Source organism: Python bivittatus, unplaced genomic scaffold (genome assembly GCF_059951505.1).
Source record: "Python bivittatus isolate LINGU-HERP-01145 unplaced genomic scaffold, Pbiv_v1 ctg000030_np1212, whole genome shotgun sequence".
Taxonomy (NCBI): Eukaryota; Metazoa; Chordata; class Lepidosauria; order Squamata; family Pythonidae; genus Python; species Python bivittatus.
In genome coordinates, this window is record NW_028277031.1 from 363,178 (window position 1) to 374,285 (window position 11,108).

The following is an 11,108-nucleotide window of genomic DNA, read 5'->3' on the forward strand; positions in this document are numbered from 1 at the left end:
AGCCCAAGTTGGCGAGGAACTGCCTCTCAGTTGTTTGAAGGCGTCGGAAGAACCCTTCTATTCTTTGGCCAAAAGGAAAGTGTTTCCCATGGAAATGGAGTACAAAGCGCTTGTCAGGTCCAGCCACCCACAGGAGCCCTGAACAGGCCAAGGGTCGGCCATCCCCTGGAATTCTGACGGCTGGAGCATCGGGATATTGGGGGAGACCTACATCTGTGGGTCCCTCGGAGTGACTTCTTCCAGGACCTTTCAGGCTGCTTTCTGAAACTCACATTAACATCCATAGCCAGGCACTAACTTTCACAGGGCCACTACAAATGCCATAAAAGAGTGTGCAAGCTCTGTGCAGTAATGTGCTTTTTTGTTACTTCTCTTGTGCAACTCAACTGCACAGCAATATCTCCCACAGGATGCATCAGTTACAGCAGAGATCAGTAAAACCCATCCTAAATTCCACCCTAAGGCAAGGATGACTCCCGCTCTCATGGCTTTCTGGAGGTGGGTAAAACCTTGGCTTTTCCACAGGCCCTTGGGAATTGATGGTGGTCACAGCTGCCTGTATGGATTATCTTACTTTCAATTTTAGTGATTTCATGTAATAAGTTACCTGTGATTATTTTAATATCCTTAAAATGCTTAGAGCCCACTAGTATGGTAATAATGATAATAATTCTTCCTCTTCTTCATCCTCTTGTTCTCCTCCTCCTCATGGTTGGTCATACAGTCAACCAGATGTTTAGACTGGACTTGGCATTTTTATTCCCCTACTGAGTCCCTCTCAAGGACCTGGGAAAAACAGCTGTTGTTTGATGGTGTTAAAGGTATCATTGCAGGATATAAGCATTTCCAAGTAAACTTGCCTTTTGCAATTGACTATGATTTTGTCAATGCCGGTGGTCTTCAAGTGGTGCTCCAGATGTTTTGGGATTGCACCTAAGGTGCCTATAACTATTGGTACTATCTTTGCTTTCTTTTGCCATAGTTGTTCTACTTCTATTTGCAGGTCTTTGTATCTTGTGATTTTCTCCAGGTCTTTCTCTCCTATTCTGCTGTCTCCAGGTGTTGCAATGTCCACTATCCAGACTTCTTTGTCTTTCTTATCAACAATTGTTAAGTCCGGGATGTTGTGTGGCAGGTGCTTGTCTGTTTGAATTCTAAAGTCCCAGAGCACTTTAGCCTCTTTGTTTTCTATTACTTTGTCTGTTTGTGTTGTGGTCCCACCGGTTCTTGCTTGCAGGCAAATGATATTTCTTGCAGATATCCCAATGCACCATTGTTGCTACTTTGTCATGCCATTGCTTGTAGCCCGTCTGTGCGATCTTCTTGCAGCAGCTAACTCTTTTATTCTTAATTTGGTCTTTTTTATACACCAGTTTAGTTTCTTTGGTATTAAGTAAGCTTTCATGGTGTAGTAGCTTTAGTGCATCTTCTTCACTGTCCTTCAGATATTCTTCCAATGCCCTTTTTTCTTCTTCAACTGTCTGGTGTATGTGCAACATTCCACGCCTATCAATGCTCCCTGGTAAGTAGAGTTTGTCAACATCACTGTGTGGATGAAGGGCATGATTCATTGTCATTATTTTTCTGGTCTTCCTATCCAGGGCTTCTAGTTCAGCTTGAGCCCAGTCTACTATTCCAGCTGTATATCTAATGATTGGAATTGGCCAGGTGTTAATCATCTTGATGGTATTTCCACCACTGAGTTTGGACTTTAAGATCTTCTTTACTCTTCTGATGTATTCACTACTAACCTTTTGCTTCAGTGTGTTGATGTTGTCAGCCTGAAGGATGCCCAGGTATTTGTAGTGAACTTCTTCATCCAGACTCCTGATGTTATTTCCATTGGGCATCTTGATTCCTTCAGTTTTCACTATTTTTCCCTTGTCGATGGTAAGGGTGGCACATTTGTCCAGTCCAAACTCCATTGCAATATCATGGCTGTATATTTGGACTGTGTTGAGTAGCAATTCCATTTCAGATGGTGTTTTTCCTTAGAGCTTCAGATCATCCATGTAAAGGAAGTGGGATAGCCTGGCAGATGTTTTTGATGTTTGATAGCCATGGCCTGACTTGTTCAGTATTGTTGACAGAGGAATCAATGCCATGACAAACAGTAGTGGTGATAGTGAGTCTCCTTGAAAGATTCCTCTCTTGATGTTAACCTCTCCCAGTCTATCACCATTGACCAGCAACTGTGTCTTCCATTGTGCCATTGATCTTTGCACAAAGATTCTGATGTTTCTACTGATTCCCGTTATTTCTAGGCACTTGATTTTCCAGTCATGTGGCATGGAGTCAAATGTCTTCTTATAATTAATCCTAGCTACATTCAAGTTGGTCTTCCTTCTCTTGCAGTTTTCCAAAATCATCTTGTCAATTAGGAGCTGATCTTTTGTCCCTCTGCTGTTTGGGCAGTTTCCTTTCTGCTCAGATGGAAAGAGCTTGTTTTCAACTAGATGCTGTTGGACTGCATCAGCTACCACACCAGTTAGCAATTTGAAAGTTGTTGGTAAGCAGGTAATTGGCCTGTAGTTGCCTGGTGCTGTCCCAGTTGTTGGATCTTTCATTATCAGGTAGGTTTTGCCAGATGTTAACCAATCTTGTTTCACCTCCTTGCAGTATGTTGTTAAACTGCTTAGCAGCACATGGGTGCAGAGCATCAGATGTTTCAACCAAAAACCATGCAGTTCATCTTCACCTGGTGCTGACCAATTCTTGATCTTCCTTGCCCTTTTCTCCAGCATTTCTGCTGTTATCACAAGTTCTTTCATTTCAGCTTATTTTTTATTCTTATCCACTTCCTTTATCCAAGCTGCATTCTTGTTGCATTTCTTTGGGTTATCCCATAGCTGCACCCAGAACTGCAGTTTCTTCTTTGTCATGTGTTGACTGGTTCATTGCAGTCTCTCAATTGATGGATTGGTAGAAACATTTCTGATCTGACTGAAATTGGGGATTCTGTCTATATTGTGCAATTTGAGCTTTATATCTGCTGATCTTCTTGGCTATAGCTGTTATTTGCTGCTTTATTATTTCCAGTGCTTCTTTGATCTTCTTTGTTTCTAGGTGATATTCCTTGATAGGCATTCTTTGGTCTTTTGGTTCTTCAGCTTCTTTCCTTTCATCTGTTCTAGCTTGCTTGCATCTGATCTTAGTATGTTGATCTTATTTTCCAACCTGATCTTCCATTTTGGTGGTGCACTGTTTGGCTTTTTTTCTTGTTGTTGATTTTGCATCCATGCTGTACATTAGTTGGCTTGAAGTGAGCTAGTGCTTATATTTGATATTATAGTACTGGCATCTTTTAATATTTGTGCTAGCTGTTTCTTTGTAACAAGCTTCAGTGCAGGCAACCTTATTCTGTTGTTTTTGTGTTGTTCTAGATGCTCAGTTATTAGTTATTATTATTATTAGCTCATTTATTGTTGTTGTTATTTCCAAAGGACCCTGGATGGCTTACACCATCCAAATATACAAATTAAAACAGTTAAAAACATGACAGCAAAACATGATGTTTGGACAGCCAGTTTGGTGTCGTGGTTAAGGCACCACTGGGAGACCGTGAGTTCTAGTCCCACCTTGGGCACGAAGCCAGTTGGGTGACCTTGGGCCTGTCCCTCTCTCTCAGCCCTAGGAAGGAGGCAATGGGAAACCACTTCTGAAAAACCTTGCCAAGAAAACTGCAGGGACTTGTCCAGATAGTCACCAGAAGTCAACACTGACTCAAAGGCACACAAAAAACAAAACAAAAACCAAACCAAACCACATAGCAGCCGGGATTAAAAAACCACCAGAGCAATCAACAACACAGCAGGGGCTCCAGTAACACACTCACCTCAGGGTTTGGAAAGTCTTAAGGGCCTTCCAGGACCCCAGGAGAGTGGGGGCCATACCTGTCTCTGGGGATGCTGTTCTAGAGGGCAGGGGCTGCAACAGAGAAGGGATGCTTCCTCGGTCCCACAAGATGCCAACATGAGGGCCAGTTTGGTGTTATGGTTTATCTATTTATTAAATTTATATGCTGCCCATCTCCCCCAGAGGGTGACTCTGGGCAGCTTACAATAAAAATCCAAAACAATAAAAACATGAATATTAATATTAAAATAACTAGTAACAATTCTATATAAAAAGCCTATATACAATTCAACATGATGGGGGAAGCAGTATCGATCATCCCACCAGCCAATTCCAACAACGTGGGCCCCGATCAGGCCCCAGGCCATATGGCATAGCCATGTTTTTACACTTTTTCGCGAGGCCAGGAGAGCGGGGGCAGCCTGCATGTGATAAGCTGTTCCACAGGGCTGGGACCATGGCAGAAAAGGCCCTCTTCCTAGACCCCACCAGCCGGAATTCCTTGAGTGGTGGGGTCCACAACACGTTTGTTGTAAGCCGCCCAGAATCCCCCGTTGTGGGGAGATGGGCAGGGACAAGTCAAATAAATAATAATAATAATAAAATAATAATAATGCCCCCTCTGCCAGACTGAGTGGGGCGGGCAGATATAATGGGGGCAAGATGGCTCCTCAGATAACCTGGTCCTGTGACATGAAGGGCTTTAATGATAATAACCAACACTTTGAATTGGACCCGGAAGCAAACTGGCAACCAATGCAGCTCACATAACAAAAGTGTTATATGGGCCCCTGGGTGCATTCAAAACCTGGGTGCATCCACGCCACTGCATTTTGCACCAGATGTAGCTTCCGAATACTCTTCATGGGTAGCCCCATGTAAAGCACATTGCAGTAATCCAAATGGGAGGTGACCAGGGTGTGAGTGACTGCCTGGAGGGCCTCCTGATCCAGGAAGGGCCATGGTTCAGGTGCTGGGCTAGAAAGCAGGAGACAGTGAGTCCTAGGGCTTCCTTAGGCAGGAAAAAAGGCTGGATGGCTTTGGGTCAGTCCCTCTGTCTCAGCCCAACCTGCCTCGCAAGGTTGTTGTTGTGGGGAAAAGAGGAGGCAGGAGTATTAGGTATGCTCGCCGCCTTGAGTTATATATTAAGAAGGTGGGATAAAATAATAGTAATAAAAATAAATAAATAAATAAATAATGATTATAATAATAATATCCCCTTCATGGATGCCCCCTTGTTATTGTAACAGTTATGGGGTTCATGACGCTCTGATGAGGTTGAGAGCTATGCTGGCAGTAGTACATTCTGCCAGAAGGGTCACCCATGCCAGACAGGTCTCAGCAGAAGAGCCAAACTAAGTGTATCCATCTACTCGTTAACTATGGTGAGAGAACAGAAGAAAAATCCTATACCGAATCGATCATTGCCCGGGTCAACAAGGACTGTGTCAGGTGTTAAGAGTTCCTGGGCATTTGTCAACAAGTGGGCAACGGGACTCAGGAGCAATGGCCCTAGCCCTGTAGGATTACTGGGAGAACAACAACCACAGACAAGACAAAAGTATACTGTGTTTGAAAACCGCACCATTATGGCCTGCTGTTAAAAATCAGAACCTACAAAGCAGGGCTACTTAAAGTGAATGTTTGAACTGTGGAAAGGAATTTATCTAGACTCAAATATCACTGAACAATGATTAGCAGATCAAGGGAGATTCCTTACCAGAAATAAAATATTCAGGGATGCAGGACTGGAAGAGATTCAGAAAAATTGTGAAAATGGAAGATCCAAAAATGATAGTAGAATAGTAGAAGAAATTCAAATAACAACAATTGGAAATATAGAGGAAACAGCTAATATGAACTACAGAAATGATAACTTAGAAGTCTAACTTAAGTAAGATAACTTAATCAGAAGTAATCAAAACAGAACCAGTACAGGTCAGCACTGAAACAACCTATGAACTGACCCTCCGACAAGAAGAATTAAAAGAGAAAATTTTGGCATATGCAGAATTACCAGTAGAAAGACAAAGACTGCCAGCACTGGAAGTAGTTTCCAAAACAGACCTGGCACCTATAATGAAGGATGCAAATAAGGCGCTTGCAAGGATTAAAATAACATCTATTGAACAGACCAATCAGCTTGCCTACAGTACAGCAGTGGTGGTTACAGAAGAACTGGGTATCAAAATTAAAAAAACAACAGCAAAATTATATTCAATCCCAAAATAGAAGATCAGACTGGAAGCCAAGATAAAGAAACTGAGATCAGATGCAAGTAATTTAAAGAACATGAAAGAGCAAAAGTTGAAGGGTGTAAGGATCAAGACGAGCCTAATAAAAAAGAATTGCCTTAGTACCAGAAAAGCTGAAGATCTGGAAATCATAAGGAACAAATAACAGCAATAGCTGGGAAAACTGACTGCTATGAGGTTCAAGTTATCCAATTAAGCAAAACCAGGCATTTCAGTCAGACCAGAGGCGATTCTACCAAAGTATGAATGGCAATAGAAATTCTGAAAATGGAAACCAAACAAAAGGAAATAATCCAGTTTTGGAAAGATCTGTGGGAAACTCAAAAACATTATAATAAGGATGGTGGGTAGATAAAAGAATTTGAAGATGAATTTATAAAAATCAGATGGAAGAACTAATAATAACAGCAGAAATGCTTGCCTATAACGTTTAAGTTACTCACAGGCATAATAGCGGACAACATCCAAGATTATTTGGAAGAAAGTAACAGTGAAAGTGAATGAGGATGATTGGTTGGAAGGAGGGGCCCTTGCCTCGGATTGGGGACCCGGGAGGTCCAGGTAGGGAGGTATTTGGGCCCAGAACCCCTGGGGGCTATGTGGTGGGCTACACCATCGAGGTGGTGACGGGCAGGGGACGTTATGGTGGGAGCTGGAGGGCGGGCCATCTCCAGGGAAGATGCCCCCGGTATGTCTCACTGGTGGTGTGTTCCGGCCCTCCTGGCTCATTCCCAGGTCCTGGTCAGCAGGTTCGTAGGGGCCCTGGCTTTCGGCTGCTGCTGCTGAATGCCAGGTCGGTTAACAAGGCCCCCCTCATATGTGACTTGATCACTGAGGGGGGGGCAGACCTGGCATGAATTACTGAGACCTGGCTGGGGCCCGAGGGGGGGTGCCCCTCTTGGAAATCTGCCCAGCTGGGTTCTCGGTGTGGCACCAGCCGAGATGCCAGGGCAGGGGAAGAGGGGTGGCTGTTGTGATCTGGGAATCTCTAGTGGCTTTCAGGGGCATTGCTCCACAGGTTTCTGGCTGTGAGACACTGTTTATTAGGTTGGGTGCCCATGAATAGTTGGGAGTTCTGCTATTGTACCAGCCTCCCTGCTGCATGGCAGCCTCCCTGCCTGAGCTGCTGGAGGCCATCTCGGGGCTGGTGGTGTTCCCCAGGCTTATGGTTCTGGGGGACTTCAACCTGCCATCCCTGGGGCAGTCCTCAGATGCAGCTCGGGAGTTCACGGCTACCATGGCAGCCATGGGCCTGTTGCAAATGGTGCGGGACCCAACCCGAGACAGTGGCCACATGCCGGATTTGGCTTTCTTGTCGGAGCAATGGCAAAGTGATCTGAGGGGAGATCTACAGCTTTCCCCGTTGTCATGGTCAGATCACGTCCTGGTGACCCTGAGTTTCTCCTATGACACCCCCTCCGCAAGGAGGCTGGACCCATGCTATTGGTCTGCCCCTGGCGCCTGATGGACCCGTCAGGGTTTCAGAGGGAGCTGGGGGATATTCCTGTGGACCTGCTGCACGGTCCAGCGGAGGCCTTGGCTGCTGCTTGGAATAGGAAGCCAGCTGGGGCCTTGGACAGGATCATGCCTATGCGACCTCTCTTGCCACATAAGCCCCGACACTCCCCGTGGTTTATGGAGGAGTTGAGGGTGCTGAAGAGGGTCAAGAGACGTCTAGAGCGCCATTGGAGGAAGACAAAGACTGAATCCGACCAAACACAGGTTAGAGCCGCTGTCAAGGCCTACATTGTGGCAATAAGGGTGGCAAAGCATCAATACTTCTCCGCCCTTATCGTGTCCGCAGAATGCCGCCCGGCAGCCCAGTTTAGGGTCACTAGGACCTTCCTTGGTAAGGGGGATGTGGGGGTTCATTTGCAGGGCCGTGCAGAGGAATTTTCAGAGCATCTGCAGGACAAAGTCGCTCGGATTCGTTCCAAGTTAGACTCCGAGCGTGGGGCAGGGTCTGGGGAGATACCGGGGCACTCTTCTTACCCAGTTATCTGGGAACGGTTTGATCCTGTTGCTCCTGAGGAAGTGGACAGGGTCCTGGGGACTGTGAAGGCCACCACTTGCCATCTTGACCCATGCCCCTCCTGGCTGGTGAAAGCAGCTCGGGAGGTGACATGTGGTTGGATCCAGGCGATGGTTACTACATCCTTGCAGGAGGGAGTGTTTCCAGCTGCTTTTAAGGAGGCATTGGTGCACCCCCTCCTCAAGAAACCCTCCCTGGATCCTACTGTGCTGGACAATTTTCGTCCAGTCTCCCACCTCCCCTTTTTGGGGAAGGTGGTTGAGAAAGTGGTGGCTTCACAGCTCCAAAGGGTCCTGGAGGAAATGGATTATCTGGACCCTTTCCAGTCAGGTTTCAGGCCCGGTTATGGAATGGAAACGGCATTGGTCGCACTTATGGATGACCTCTGACAGGAGCGGGATAGTGGAAGTGCGACCATCCTTGCTCTCCTTGATCTCTCAGCGGCTTTCGATACCGTCAACCACGGTATCCTGTTGGGACGCCTCAGGGAATTGGGGGTGGGCGGCACGGTCTTGTGCTGGTTCGCCTCCTTTCTTCAGGGCCAATCCCAATCGGTGGTGATAGGGAGCGAGAGGTCCCATCCTCAGCCCCTCCTTTGTGGGGTGCCGCAGGGTTCGGTTCTCTCCCCACTCCTTTTCAACATCTACATGAAACCGCTGGGCGAGATCATCCGCCACCATGGGATGAGGTACGCAATTATACATCTCCATCCCTGATGAAGTAGGTGATGCCGTGGCCACCCTTTCGCAGTGCCTGGAAGCTGTAAGGGTCTGGATGGGGAACAACAGGCTTCGGCTGAACCTTGGTAAGACGGAGTGGCTGTGGGTTAATGGCTCCTTTGTATCCGGGACTTTGTCATCTTTGGTGCTGGATGGGGTGGCACTGCCCCAGACAGACCCAGTGCGTAATCTGGGGGTCCTCCTAGACTCACGGCTCCTGCTTGAAGAGCAGGTGGCAGCCGTGGCAGGGAGGGCCTTTCCACAGCTTCAGGTTGTGCATCAGTTACGCCCTTTCCTGGATTGGGATGCCCTTCGAACAGTCACTCATGCCCTTGTTATCTCCCAGATAGACTACTGCAGTGCGCTCCACATGGGGCTATCCTTGAAGACTATCCGGAAGCTACAGCTGGTCCAGAATGCAGCTGCGTGGGCTATTTTTGGGGCCCCAAGGAGGGCCCATGTAACGCCTCTGCTCCGCAAACTGCATTGGGTATCAGTTTGCTTCCGGGTCCAATTCAAGGTGTTGGTTATCACCTTTAAAGCCCTACATGGCATGGGACCAGGTTATCTAAGGGACTGCCTCTCCCCTATGACTTCGACCCGTCCCACCCGATCACAGAGAGGGCATGCTTCGGACCCCCTCGGTGAAAGAACTTCGACTGGCAGGGTCCAGAAGGCAGGCCTTCTCTGCGGTAGCCCCCGCCCTTTGGAACATTCTGCCCCCGGAGGTGCGATTGGCCTTCCGGAGGACCTTGAAGACCTGGTTCTGCCACTTGGCCTGGGGTGGGGAGGGAATACTTCAAACAGGGGGATGGCTAGCCCCACAGTGGCCAGGTGTCCACAGCCTGATTTTCCATCTTCTTGGATTTTCCTTTTTTAGTATTGTTTTTAATTCTGGATGTATTATGTGTTTTATATATATTTATAGTTTTAATGTTTTTTGTAAGTTGCCCAGAGTCCCCTATTGTGGGGGAGATGGGCGGGGGAGAAATCCAACAAACAAGCAAACAAATAAATAAATAAAATCCTTCCAGTAGAACAGAAAGAAAATAAAAAGAAAAGCAGAAGTACAAAAAATCAACTTCTAATTGATAAAATGGTTTTAGAGAATTGGAAAAGCCAAAAAACCAATTTACATATGGTCTGGATTTATCAGGCACAGCCAAGAACAACGATGAAACAGTCCAGTTGAGTTCAGTTCCTTTATTTGCCTAAACCTTATAGACCGAATCTTGGCAGACTAAATCTGTACTACTGCAACAAGTGGATATACCCTGGGAGATTCCATGGAGTGGCTCTCCTGAACTTCTTACGCTTCCCACGCTCCTGCTCTGGACTGTATTGTCTTTTGTCTCGTTTCCCTTCCTGGAATGCACCCCGTCCTTCTTGATAGCCTTGATCTCTCACAGGATTGATTGTAAAACGGGGTTTGATTCATTACCACACAGCTGGATCATCAAATGTTTGGAAACAACTGGTGTCAGTAAAAACATTAGAATGTTTATGGAAAAAATAATGAAGCAGTGGAAGACCGGATTGGTGGTTGGAAACAAAAAATATGGGCTAATCAACATTAGGAGAGGCATCTTCCAGGGTGATTCATTATCACCCTTATTATTTGTCATTGCTATGATGCCACTTTCAGTGATTTTGAAGAGAACAAATCTTGGCTATCAAACAGCAAAAAATGCTAATAAAATCTCACATTTGCTTTATATGGATGATCTGAAGCTTTATGGAAAATCAGAAATCAAAACCCAGTCATTGACAAATACTGTAAAAAATTTTAGCACAAATACAGCAGTGGAATTTGGCCTAGAGAAATATGCTACAGTAGGAATAAATCAAGATAAAATCACAAACAGTAATAGAACTGAAATGCTGAATGGCCAAACCATCAGAAACCATCAGGATGAAGTCTACAAGTATCTGGGCATTTTACAGTTGAATAACATCAAGCACAGACAAGTTAAAAATGTGATTAGTCAAGAATAAATCCAAAGAGTGAGAAAACTGCTAAAGACAAAATTGAATGGTGGAAACACCATCAAAGCCATCAATACCTGGGCCCTACCTGTGATACGATACACTGCTGGAATTCTTAACTGGACACAAGCTGAACTGGACAGTTTGGACCGAAAAACAAGAAAACTCATGACTTCTCACTATGCGTTACATCCCTGTAGTGATATCGATGGATCGTTCCTGCCCCGCAGAAATGGGGGCAGAGGTTTACTTCAGGTCAAG